The sequence below is a fragment of the Oreochromis niloticus genome, linkage group LG9, assembly GCF_001858045.2.
Source record: "Oreochromis niloticus isolate F11D_XX linkage group LG9, O_niloticus_UMD_NMBU, whole genome shotgun sequence".
NCBI lineage: Eukaryota > Metazoa > Chordata > Actinopteri > Cichliformes > Cichlidae > Oreochromis > Oreochromis niloticus.
The window spans coordinates 19,897,624-19,910,844 of NC_031974.2; the positions used below are offsets into that span (position 1 = coordinate 19,897,624).

Consider the following 13,221-nt stretch of genomic DNA (forward strand, 5'->3'; position numbering starts at 1 on the left):
GAGGAAGCACATGGATATACGTGTGTGTGTGTGTGTGTAACTAAAAGAGCCATGGGAACACAAGGTTGAGAAAGGGTGTGAGCAGAAAGAGCAATCTGTGGCCAATTGTATCAAATTTTAGGATGATCTGGAACTTGTCTTGTGACTTCTCTGTATATCGACTGCATATCTGCGTGTGTGTGGGGGTGGGTCTGCCATCTTTTATTGGTTGTCACAGTTTGTAAGGAATTAGTTCCCATGGCGCCTGAAGCTGTACAGTGGAAGCAGAATCAGGATAAGGCACCATGTTAGCGCAGAGGGGAGGAGGGGAGAGGAGATCAGCTGACACAACTATGTCACTTTCTCAGCCAAAGACTGAGACAATGTGACAGGCTAACAGTCACTGCAAACACACACAAAGACTGATGAATCTGCAAAAGACTTAAATAAACGTGCTTCAGCTTTTAGTTCTGTGAGAATAGCAAGGATAGGAAAACTGTTCCAAATGCTGTCTTCTGCTTCACGCTACACTGTAAGCGTGAGCACGGTAATCATCTGTGAAGCATGTTTAGGGGGATGACTTTAAACCTCAGCATTACCTGATTAAGACAACTGCTGCTCTGATAGTGGAACATGTAATTGGACAAGACAGACCAAAGACCTACGCAAAGCACCCTTCTCTTCCTCTCTTACCATTCCTTCCATTTACAGTATCCCGCTGAAACACTTGTATATGCCAGGTCAAGTAGACCCTAACCTATTTGACCTACACTTGGTAAAGCACACACCGACTATCTCAGTGGAAATCACTAACAGGAAGTAGTCAGTAGTAGCTGAGTTGGTAGCGCCACTGCCTCACAGCAAGAAGGTCCTGGTTTCAAATGCAAGCATGGTTATCCTCATACTTGTGTAAGTGTCATGCACTAACTTAGTGTCCAGGTGGCGGGGAAAAACCCATACAAAAGATTCTTGATCTCAACAGTTTCACTTCCTGGTTTCATAATTTGCCAAAAAAAAAACAAACAAAAAAACAAAAAAAAAAAACCACCCACAATCATCCAACACAACAGTAATTCATACTTATCAAATAGAAAAGCCAGGGTTTGTTTATGTTCCTTAAACTTGCCTTGTGATTGCTGAGGGTTATATATTCCTTATTGAGATGTTAGGCTCTAAATGGCTTGAAAAGACTGAAGATCTGGATCACTCTGGTGTCATGTTTTCTGAAGAACTGAAGTATAAATTAAATCTAAATTGAAAAGATTATAAATGAAAATAGCTTAGAAGTTTTAGTAGGTTCAATTTCCTGTTCCAAGCTGGCAGGAGTGTCACCTGGTGCAATCTTCTGCCACTGCAGTTCAACTTGTGTGTTCAGAGGTGCTCTTCTGCAAATCTTGGTTACATGTAACCAGTGGTTGTTGAGTTACTGTTGCCTTGCTATCACCTTGAAGCAGTCTGACCATTCACCACTGACCTTTGGCATCAAATAGGCATTTTAACCCAGAGAATTGCCGCTCACTGGATATTTTCTCTTTTTAGACCATTCGCTGTAAACCCTAGAGATGTTTGTGTGGGGAAAATACCAGTAGATCAGCAGTTTCTGAAATACTCAGAGGAGCCCATCTGGCAACACCAACCATGCCACGTTCAAAGTCACTTAAACACCCTCCCCCTCCATTCTGATGCTCAGTTTGAACTTCAGCAGGTCTTCTTCATGATGTCTACATACAGTTTTACTGCGTTTGATCTCATTCCAAAATGTTTTATTCTGTGACTTCAAAAGAATTTTAACTAGACCCAACAATATTTTTCAGTCTTTATTAGTGTGTATTTATCCAGTGCATAATGGCTGTTATACCTTTAGTGCAGATGGCTATTGTGCACTAGACAAATGATGCCCAGCTTGTACCTGAAAGAATAACACATAAACTAACAGATAAAAGCATTTGGAAATTATTGTAGACTCCAAACGTTTAGGAAAGTTTAAATCAAGCAGAGAACAGCAAGAGTAGCTGTTTTTCACGGGTTATGTAGCTCTTCTTTGATTGATTTTTATTTCTTTTAGAATTTTGTTTACTATAATTGCCTTTTTATCTCTGAAGAAAGACTTTTTTTATGGACTGCCATGAGTGAAACTGGAGGAGCTTTCGCTTTTCTTTTTGGTCTCTGTTGGTTACTTTTTTGGGTTATTTATTTAAGAAAATAAGTACATTTTTGATTTAAAAAATGGAATCAGAAAAAAAAGGAGTTGAAGTGCCAGGCAACTTTTCAAACACTAGTGATATATTATTTAAATATTCAGTTTATGAGGATACGAAATCATTTCCTGTCAGCACTGCTTTTAATACCAAAGAAAGCTCTCCCCACTAGAAGAGTTGTTAAATTAAGATACTGTCAGTTGGCTTCCACAGCAGAAGCGTCAACGTAGCATCAGTGCTCAGCCTCTCCTGTGTAATCTCCTCTGCAGCGAGGGCCTTTGTTTTGAACTCCACTGCCAGATGAGATGGGAGGGAGTTTTGTTTTGACAGCCCACATCTTCAGGTGCCAAAACCACAAATCTCTAGAGTTCAGGCATGAATGGTAGCACGTTAACATGCAAACAAACACATGCACACTCACATACAAACACCAGCAACAAATATCTGACAGTTTTGACAGGAAAGAAAACATTTTATTAAGTTATTAAGCATTTGAATGCTTGCACATGTGAATTTCAATTACTATTTTCTTGCTTAAATCCGGACTACAGATTTTTGTGAAAACAGGCACTTAAGAAAAACACTCAAATGTTATAAAATTTGCAAAAACAAAACCAGGTTCTAGCTTAAGGCCACTATAAGACCTTTAAGGATTTGTGCGTGGGCATTAACTGCATCTTAGTTTTTTGACGTAGGAATTGGATGGGTTAAGGTTACCAAACAACTAACCCAAACCAGGCATTTATCCTACGAGCAGGTTGCCTCTCTTTAGCCTAAAATTGTTCTCGTCTGTATCTTAGGTGGTAAAACTCCACTGTTAACCAAAATCAAAAGCAAATGTCAGAGCCACACTTTTGCATGAAGGTATGCAAGCATACTTTCAGCACTTTGAACAAAGACTTAAGTTTACGTCTCTAAGGCTGTCAGCCTTGCCATCAGTATTTGAATGATGTGAGCCTGTTAAACTTAACATCTAGAAAAAAAAGATGGTTTTGTGTTTAAAAAAAACAAAAACACTCATAAGTGAAACATCACAGAGGAAAAACTCTTTACGTGTTGCTTTGTTTCTACTTCTCTCTCTCCTTCCGTGTTTAGTAGATTTACATTGACAGCTGAATAATTTGAGCAGTCAGACAATTTTTTTTGACTATGCTCAAACCCATCTGCTGTTTGGTCTCATCACAAGCTCTCTTCTACATTCAACAACAACAAAAAATAAATCTTTTAATTTAATTTTTACTTTACACTTGTCATAATCGAAGCAGATTAGTTCAGCAAATTCTTGTTAATTATTTGCTCATTTATATAAAAGGCCAACAGCTGAAGTGCTGTTGTTATTTGGTTACAGTACAGCTTTATACCTAAACTTTAGTCCAGATTGAAAACACAGGTCGGCTAAGGAGATTCCCTGGCCCACTGAAAGCAGTAAAGACAAAGCACGCAAAACCACATTATAGGTCACTGACGAAACGCTGCTGAGTCAGCAGAAAGAGGTCGACAGAGAGATGAGAGAGATGGGAGGGTTAGGAGAAATCGCACTGGTCAGAGTTTGACTCTCACAATGTGCACAGAAATGAAAAGCCTGAAACTGAATCCCCGCATTCCTCTGGCTTTATGACAAGCGGGTGAGAAATGCTGCTGCTCTACACATCATTCCCTGCCACCCTAGCTCGGCCTGTGATGGCGGTGGAAGTGCGCCGTTTACCTCTGTCCTAGAACAAGAGTGAATGCATGGCTTTCTCAAGACCAATTCACACTGCATATTTTTGGACCACCCACCCAACTCCAGCAGGCAGCTTGCTCAATCCAAGTTTTCTCTCCCTCCTTCAGTGCCAAGGATTCCATCCTGGGCAGTGGGAAAGATGCCAACCACATGCTAGCACCCAGAGCCACAAACACATTGTGGCAGAGGAAAAAGGCAATTCACCCACTCACACAAATTAAGACAGCATACTCAAAGACCCTTATCTACAACTCACTACATCCTGTCATGCATCAAATTAGAAAACGCCAAGCACCCTTTATCATAAAGCTCTCCATAAATGTCTATTTATTAGCAAACATCTTACCAAAGTAATCTTTCCATTACACTAGCGATGACTGTGGAAGGAGCTCCTCTAAAATGACAATGAGCACCTTACGTATTGTTAGATCTACAGTATTGTACAGCTGAGCCATACCAGGTTAACAAACAAAAGGGCAAACAGCTGCAGAAGAACAGCCACATAGACATGTGACCTCTGCTGTCTCCTCTGGTAAAGCCAAACAGGCTGAGGGCACCTTCTTCTCAATAAGCAGTAGACATCACAATATCATTTAGCTTAAGAGATCAATATGCACTTTGCTGTGGCTGACCTACATAAGTGGAGAATGTTGAAATCATTGGATTGTCTGTGAGCATCACCATCCCGAGAGGCCTGGTGGAGTCTCCATGGGAGTAGGGTATGAGTCAATCTTTGTGTGTTGATGTTTTTAAAACATTAATGTCAAAGAATTCTTATACATCTCGCAGGGTTTCTCCTGCATAGAAGCACCCCCAGAAGAGGAAAATCACCAGCATTTGTAGTATTTTTTTTAAAACAGATCTGCTAAATGGGATTTCATCTCTTTAAATAGTTTCAGTAAAGGTCATAAAAAAAATAAATTAATTAATTAAAAAAAAAAAAGGGAAAATGCACTGCTGTCCAAATAAGGCAACACAGACGGCATATTGATGTATCACAATTACACCAAAGGCCCATCTTAAGCCAGGAGTACACCCTTAACAATGCAGGTGTTTCATAAACTAACTGCCACAGAGAAATGGCCCGCCCTTATTATGATTAACAGGAAGATTAATAACATTTACTTACTGAGCTTAAAAGTTCCAAAATATTACATTAAACTGACATACTCATTATTTAGCACAGACTGGTGTCCCTGAATGCCAAATACTGAGCACGCTTAAGGCACAAGTTATAACTCTAACCTCAGTATCTAACTTCGAGAGTCCTGATATCAGCACAGCTACCTTTGCTCTGGTTACTGAATAATACAGTCCCAATCTGACACCAGTAAGATTGGCTGCCCTTTCTTGAGGCTGACCTAAAGATTTCTTGCTTAAAAAACAAAAACAAAACAAATACAAATAAAAAATAAAAAGGGGAGTTCATCCCTCCTACACTTGCTAATTACTTGCTAGTAAGACAAGTCTGATTTTCAAACTGTAGAATTTCCTTCACTCTCTCGTGAAGCACCTTGACATCTGTTGTCAATGAGCTCTATATAAATAAAAGTGAACTGAACCGAAATTAATATCCGGTATTAGTCACAGGAAGGAAGGACGCACATAAACTGAAAAAAATGAGAGTGAAACTGACAGGAGCAACACTGTCAAAGGACTTGACCATAGGTTGCTGTTAAATCGCAATTTTGACACAAATTAGCACAAACAAAGAGAACTTGTTGGCAAAGTGAACCTTTAATGCCTCCATACTGGAGACCCTTTGTTGTTAGCTCTCTCAACGCTATGTAGCTCGCCTTCTAGCCAAACTGTACTGACGCGTGACATAGTACAAGGACATATCCATTAAAAAAAAATTAACATAATTGTCCCATGGATCAGTTCAAATCCTGTATATCAACTTATCTGGCAGCAGTTTTACTCATATTTGGATAAACTTGATGACAAAGCATCTTCAGAACTTTTCTAGAAAGCCCAAAAGCAGTTTAACTAAAAAGAGAAACCACATCCAATGTGGTTTCTCTTTTTAAACATCCAAACCAATCCTATTAACTAAATCCACTCCCATCGCAAATAGATGAGATGATTGATTTGAGTTCATTTAATAACACAATGAAAAAAATCTTGAAGCAGAGAGGAGTTAAATACTCCCCCCGTTTTTCCTCTTCGCGTCAAAGCCCTCGCAGCTTTTTCACCAATCATCTCGGCCTTGCTTCAGATACCTCTCCACTGCCGTTACACCCTCGTCTCTCCCTCTGCTGTAAAAACCTGGCCATTACCCCACAGCTCATCCCTCACGCCCACCCAGGACCTGTCACACTGCTGTTTCCATGACAACACAAACGCAGAGACAGCAGGGTGAGATGCCCAGCAAGACAAGGCATACAGATACCAAGGGGAGGGGTGCACCATGTCAAGAAAACACTCACAGCATGTGATGGATAGATAACACAGCATAGGTAAATCTGGTACATCTAACCTACAAACAAGAGCCACTTTAAGGTAATAATTCCCCAGTGGTCGCTGTAAACTCTGTTAAAAACAAAGAAACACTGAATTAAATGGACCAGCGATACTTTTCAACATTCTCATAAACATGAAGCTGCACGACTGTGAGTGCTAGCTGTTGTCTTTAAAACATTAAAGGCCTCAAGTAAGTCAGAGGTCTGTGGTGATGGTCAGAGCTGACTGTGCTGCAGACACATGGATGTCATCTTCCAGCCTGCTTCAAATGAGTCAACTTAACAATGTTAGCAACTGTGTAGTAACAAGAGAAGTAGTTTTGTTCACCGCTAAAATGTGACATGGTTAAAAAGGCTTCTGATGTCATTATTTAAACAGTTGTGTGTTAAAATTAACCCAGCATTATCATTGTTCATCAGATTGCTCATGGGTCACTGAGGTACCATATGACAAGCCTGATTTCTCCAGCAAGGCTTTCCCTGGAGGGAGATCCAAGTTATACATATTTTACTTTTTTTAGGCACCCAACAACTCCAGTGACCATCAGTTTACTCTCCAAGAAGACTAAAGAAACCAACTACAATTACAAACTGTAAGCTCGAACTACAAAACAGCTTACAACGACCTCTTAACAATCTCACCAAAACATTTACAAGTGATTACTGTCAACAGATCATATTAAGATCATATTAATAACTCAATAAGTCATCAACTGCAACTGGGTTTCGAATCCTAGACACAAGTCTTCAGTCACTGTTCATTTTACTAACTGACCGTTATTTGAATAGAACTTTGGTTACAAGTCTAAAATATACAGATTTGCTAAGATAAACGTTAACGTACCAATAACTAGTTTCTGTGTGTCCAATGCAGCGTCATTCAGAACCTGCTGATGCCAGTGCTGTCTTTTCCCCTCTCTTGTTAAAAACACATTTGTCTGAACACATGTCAGGGTGCCAGATGTCAGCTGTGAAACTACCCATGGCAACATTATCCGAGCGTCATCTTGACACATCTCTCTTTGCTGCATGCCTCTCAAAGTTTAGTTAAGAATTTATGCCATTGTTTAGCTTAATTGATCATACTGAATTACAATCCTCCATCCCCTAAAATGCGAAGCAGTAATTTTGCCAGCATCTGAATGCTTTCAAATACCAATGGATAAAGATTACAGGAAGCTTATGATTTAGGAATTCACCTGCACATGTGTTATACAGTTATCCACACTGTACAAATAAAGTAAAATAAAACCGAAAACGAGCTGAAACCACAGGTGACCACAGCGATAAGAGTTATGGCAGGCAGACCCTGTAACAGGACTCAGACTTAACAGAATCACATGACATTATTATTGTTATATATTATTTTACTGTCTTGACAGCATTTATAAATTGCAATATGACCCCAGACGTCATTACACTTTTCCCCCTCCAGGTCAGTCTAACAAAACTGTTTACAGTGCTGTGGGAGGATTTTCTTTACAGGTTAATGGAAAACTTAGCTTGGTAACTTATCGGTCAATAAAATGCAATGTGTATCAAAAAAGAATAATCCGGTTTCAAAAGACTATATTTTTCAAAGTAACGGACACATTAGCTTACAGTAAGTTTAAAGAAAAAATATGGCTAAATATACAGTTTTACATACAAAACTTTCAATTTTCACGTGTTTTCCCAAGCACATCTGGCATCACTGCAGCCACTGCTACCTACCAGCAACCACGTGAAACTCACAAATCCCTTCTTTCTTAACAGTACGCGTTTCAAACGCTACCCGTGAACACCTATTGAATTAAAGCACTTTGAAATCGGATTATACTTTTTGATACACCCTGTATCTAAATAAATCAATCATTCCTTTACCACTGTCAAACTTGAATTCATATGCCCCACTTCGTCTGACAAATATTAAATTCCCTAAAATTCAGTTATATTAATTCACAGCCAAAGATGACATTTTGAATGAAAGTCTGCACAAATCACTAAACACACAAGTTGCATGCAATTCTATAACTGCCGTGTGACTGAAATCCAAAAAAGACCCATTACTGGAGCTAGATATTAGTCCAGCTGTGATAATGGAATAATAAAAAATAAAAAGCCAAGAATTGGCAACACAAATGCAGCAGAACAAAGGTCAAACTAATACAGTATCACTTTGTGTGACACAACAAAGCAACTCACAATAGGACAAAAGTCAGCATGCACATTAGGAGGGGCTTATTTCTAAGTTCACAGCAACATGTTGGTTTGATTTAGGAAATTATGAACACACGGTTAATAGGTGGTATGACGCCACAAGGACCTTAAGGGCAATATACAAAAAGTCTGTCACCGAGTGAGACAACAAAAAGAAAGCAAGTATGCAGGAGAAAGGCTTGATTCTGAATCATGTGACGTGACCGGCACGTCTGTGCCACACACCTGTTGCTGGAGCTGCAGTTTACAATGCGCTCAGGCTGAGTTCTGCTTTTAGGAAACGCCCATCGCACAAATAGTGCCAAGTGAGTGTGAGAAAACTTCCACCCAGTTATCCTTGTATAAACATCCACATACTTGCTTACATGCTTGTGTGAATCCCAGCAGTCATTCTTTCACTCTGTTCAGTGAAAGCTATACAAAAAGATTCTTTTTTTCCCCCCTTTCTTCAGCAGTCTAGTATGTCTCCTCTTTTAAACAAAACAAAACGCATACAGGCATCTAACAACAGCGCTGGAAAGCAGGTTTGCCTCTGAATAGGACTGCATTCTTTTAACCAGTAGTGGGCTGTCACATACACGTCATACAAGAGATCCACACCCCTTATCTAATACAGCCTGAAAATTTAAATCGGGTCAGCTCAGGAGGACATCTTTACTTTCTCACAAGGACGAACAGTTTAATCTGCCTCGATCCACCACACACTGAAATACCTGAACAATTTTCTTTCTGTGCAAACTACAAAGACAACAACTTCTATGCCTTGGAGATTAAATGCTGTTCAGGCTTGCAAAGAGGAATACTTTCAAAACAGTTTACACACAACACATGCACACATGGATGGGGAGGGGGGGTTGAAAAAACCCACAATAAGTTAAAGAAATACACTTTTTTTTGCATATTCCTCTGGTCATACTTCAGCATGTATGAATACAAGATCCATGCAGACATACATGCACAGCAGCAAACATACACAGAAAAACAAACCCAACATACCACATTTGTGTTTGTTACATTTTCTCCAGAATTTGCATATGACTACTGTGAGATCTGACAGAATCCCATCTCATCCCATTTCCATATAAGCAGTGAAGCCATAGTCAAACCTGCAGCTGGACAGCATGTCATGTTAAATCTCGTATCGGTGATGTGACAAGCCCCGTGCACCATCAGGTGGGGAGAGGGATGCAACAGAAACTGCTCAACTGGTTCCACGGGATGCGCTCCTGCAGCATTACTGAGAGCACAGTTGACAGACATTGAAATGGCACAAGCTGTCTTGTCTGTATAGTCCAGAATCAGTCATGCAAGAGAGGCCCTTAAAAAGGAGAGTGCTGCACTGCTTTAACACACTGCACAACAATGCAACGCACAAGGAGACCCCCCCCCCCCCCCCCCCACACACACACACACACACACACACTGCATTAATGCCTAAAACTATATTCCAGTTTAAGGTCCTACCTCCACCAACATGCCAGCTGGTGCATGTGTGAGTCCATGGCAATTTTACTCTTTTAAAGCAAAGCCACAATACACTACAAAAAAAAAAAAAAAAAAAAAAAACCTCCAGATTTATCCTCTCCCAACCTTAAGTGTAGTGGCCACAATCTGTGCTCGTGTCATGTGACCATGTGTCCATGGGCAACTTTGACACTTTGACTCAAACTGCTAATTTCAGTGACAAAGCGCTCATCCCGACTGCTATAACCAACTCCACGAGTAGTACCGTCGAACACAGGAGAAACATTAGCTCAGAAAAAGAAGAAGAAATGAAAACCAGCAACAACAAAACAAAGTGGTCTATGCTCCCTAGAGAGAGGGGGGGGGGACGTCAACTTACCTAATGTGTCAAGTAGTAATGAGGCTTGGATAGTACAACAACAAACAACAACAGCCCGCTCAAACACATGGTGACGGGAACTGTCCTGACTCACGTTTTCTGACAACAACGTTCAAAAAAAAAGAAAAGAAGGAAAACATAAAAAAAGGGACTCCAGCCTGTGCGGCTACATCGTTAGCATGCTAACTGGGCTCCTGCTTACCCTGGCGAACTTCGTCCGGTGTTGTAGGCACGGTCTCTCGCTCACTCAGCACAAGAAAAAAAAAAAACAGACACACGCACACAATGACACATGAAAGTATTGTGCACTTCGCATTTTCACTTTTTGCCCATTTCACATGCGGCCACCGCCGAATAAAAAGCGGAGCGCGTACGCTGCAGTAACTCCCCGCTGCAAGGCTCGCTTTTTGCCCGTGTCGTCTAATTAAGTTTGCTGCAGAAAACACCACCGATACAGGCGGCGAGCTTAGCCAAGCAGCTAGCGCTTGCTAATTTAAGCTAACGCCGAAGCGAGAGCCTGTGCCAGACAGACAAGACACAACCGAGATTTGAAGAACCTCTCGCTCCTGCTCAGCGGATTTCACACACACACACAAAAAAAACATTGAAAAAAAAAACAAAACAAAAACACCAAGCCGCGTCTCGACAAGGAGCACAAACGCGTGTGGCTACTTACGATTTAACACTTTTGGCCGTGTCCTCGCTGTTAAATTCCGCTTATCCGAAGCAGCTCTGACCTTCGCGATAGTGAAACAACATTTCTGCTGGCTAACTGTGCCGCCATGTTACTCCTGCTCTGCAAACCAATGCCGAGTGTTTATCTGGCTGGTAGCGATCCTATCCTCCCCCCACACACACGCCACACCACATCACGGGGGCTCCACAGCGCTATGAGCTCGGTTACGACCGGGGGACTCGTGAGCAGTCCTACGGCGATTTACCTGTCACGATGACCCGGCCACTTGCAGTTTGATTGATCGGCGTCGGATTTGGCAACATTTTATCTGACAAGCAGTTACTTTGACGCGCCACTGTGCCACGTCAGTGTCAATAATATTTAAAAAATGTGTTGTACTTTTATGCGCGGATCGAGCAACTCCCCAACTCCAGGTTCACACAGGGAACAAGTGCATTTTTATGTATATATTTAGAAAATATCCCCAGAGCTCTGGTGATATGGCTCATCAAGATGTGTGTAAATGTAAGGTCATAAAGATTTATGTGTGCCTATAAATGATGTGTGTAAGCGCTGTGCCTTGAATAAAACGCCTGGTGAAAGCAGTGTAGTAGGGTTTCTCTTCAACCACAGCACTAAAAGTGCAATTTCGTTCTGTCCTGGTTAACCCTAGTTTAAAAATTGCTATTAGACTCGTCAGATACAATAAATACATGAGGGAAATGTACAGCAAGGCCATGATTTTTCGCCACACTATTCCACTTTGGTGGCTATTTAACGAAAGGGACCTTTAAAAATACTAAAGGGGCTTTAAAAACCTAAGAAATATGACAAGGCGTTTCCAGCTTATCTGGCTACCTTGATTTACTGTCTGGTCAACTATCTATGGATCAAATGAGCAAGCAGGCGTTTTCTTTAGAATTAAAAGTTGTACAACATCATCTCCTAGTGGTGCAAAGCTGAAAAATTAGGCTTAGAATGGAAATCCCTCGGAGACCTTTAACCCTATTTGAAATACATGGAAATTGAAAATTACAACCTTAGAATTTTTACCTTGTGTGACCTTTTGCAAAATTTTTCATTCTTATGTTACAAATCAAGTTCAATGAAGTTAACATATAGAGGCTGTGGCTCGGGAGGTTAGAGCAGATCATGTACCGACTGCAAGGTTGGTGGTTTGAACCCTGGCTGCTCCACTCACATTCATCGGAATGTGAATGTTACACATAAAGCACACTGAAGTAGGTTTTTGTTTTTTGTTTTTTTTTTGGAGTATGAAACAACTGCTTTGTGGTACTTGGTGAAGCTGCTGTAACTCTGTAATAATGTCAAAAAAGAAACTGTGGCTAAACATCTTCCAAGATATGGCATCGCATTTGATGTATATATAAAACAAAACAAAAAAACATTATAATTAACGCTATGGTACCCTTACTATTTTTCTTAGATTTTTCTTATTACAATTGATTAAATATTTTATTTTATTAAAAAAAATCAGACCTTTCTCACCCGTTTGATTATGTTAATACTACTACTACTACTACTACTAATAATAATAATAATAATGATCCCTTTATTTATGAAGCACTTTCAAGCAAAGTGCTGAACAGCTATTTGAAGATAAAAAAGATAAATGAATAAAAATAATACAGAAAAAAATACAGCTTAAAAACTGATAACATAAATATTTCAGAACCGAGAGATGGCATGCCATGATACCCAGCACCATCTTCCACTCATATCAAGGACATGAACATAGTCAGACATCGTTAGCATATTTACTCAATCATATATAAAAAATAATGGTCATTTTATATGTTAATAACAACAGCTGCAGTGCTTTCAACAAAGGATATGAATGGTTGCCAGGTAATCTAGACTTTCCCAGCAGATCTCCTGATGGTCTACCTGATCTTTTCTTTCTAGATGAATATAACATATAACCCCTCTAATCTACTAGCCAGATGCTGGGCGCAGAGAATCCTTCCACCTCGAAAGAATGCACACTCTGGCCAACAGAGAAGAGACAACAATCATGTTCACATCATGCTCACTAACGGAGATATCTAATGAGACCAACCCTGAGCAGTGAAATCAATGGAAATAGATTTACTGTTTATCCGCGTAATTTAGAAGACGTC

General features: G+C 40.2%; 1 protein-coding gene across 9 annotated transcripts in view; it reads right to left on the reverse strand.

Moving 5' to 3' along the window:
• ncoa2 (nuclear receptor coactivator 2) overlaps positions 1-11,458 on the reverse strand; it is a 56,578-nt gene extending 45,120 nt beyond the window's left edge. For 4 of the 9 annotated variants that reach the window (XM_013268334.3, XM_013268331.3, XM_013268333.3 and 1 more), the window contains exon 1: positions 11,081-11,330. The gene's annotated coding sequence lies outside the window, so the exon portion shown is untranslated. The other 5 variants (XM_013268330.3, XM_013268332.3, XM_013268328.3 and 2 more) reach the window with 4 other exon arrangements.
• Positions 11,459-13,221: the final 1,763 nt, after the last annotated feature.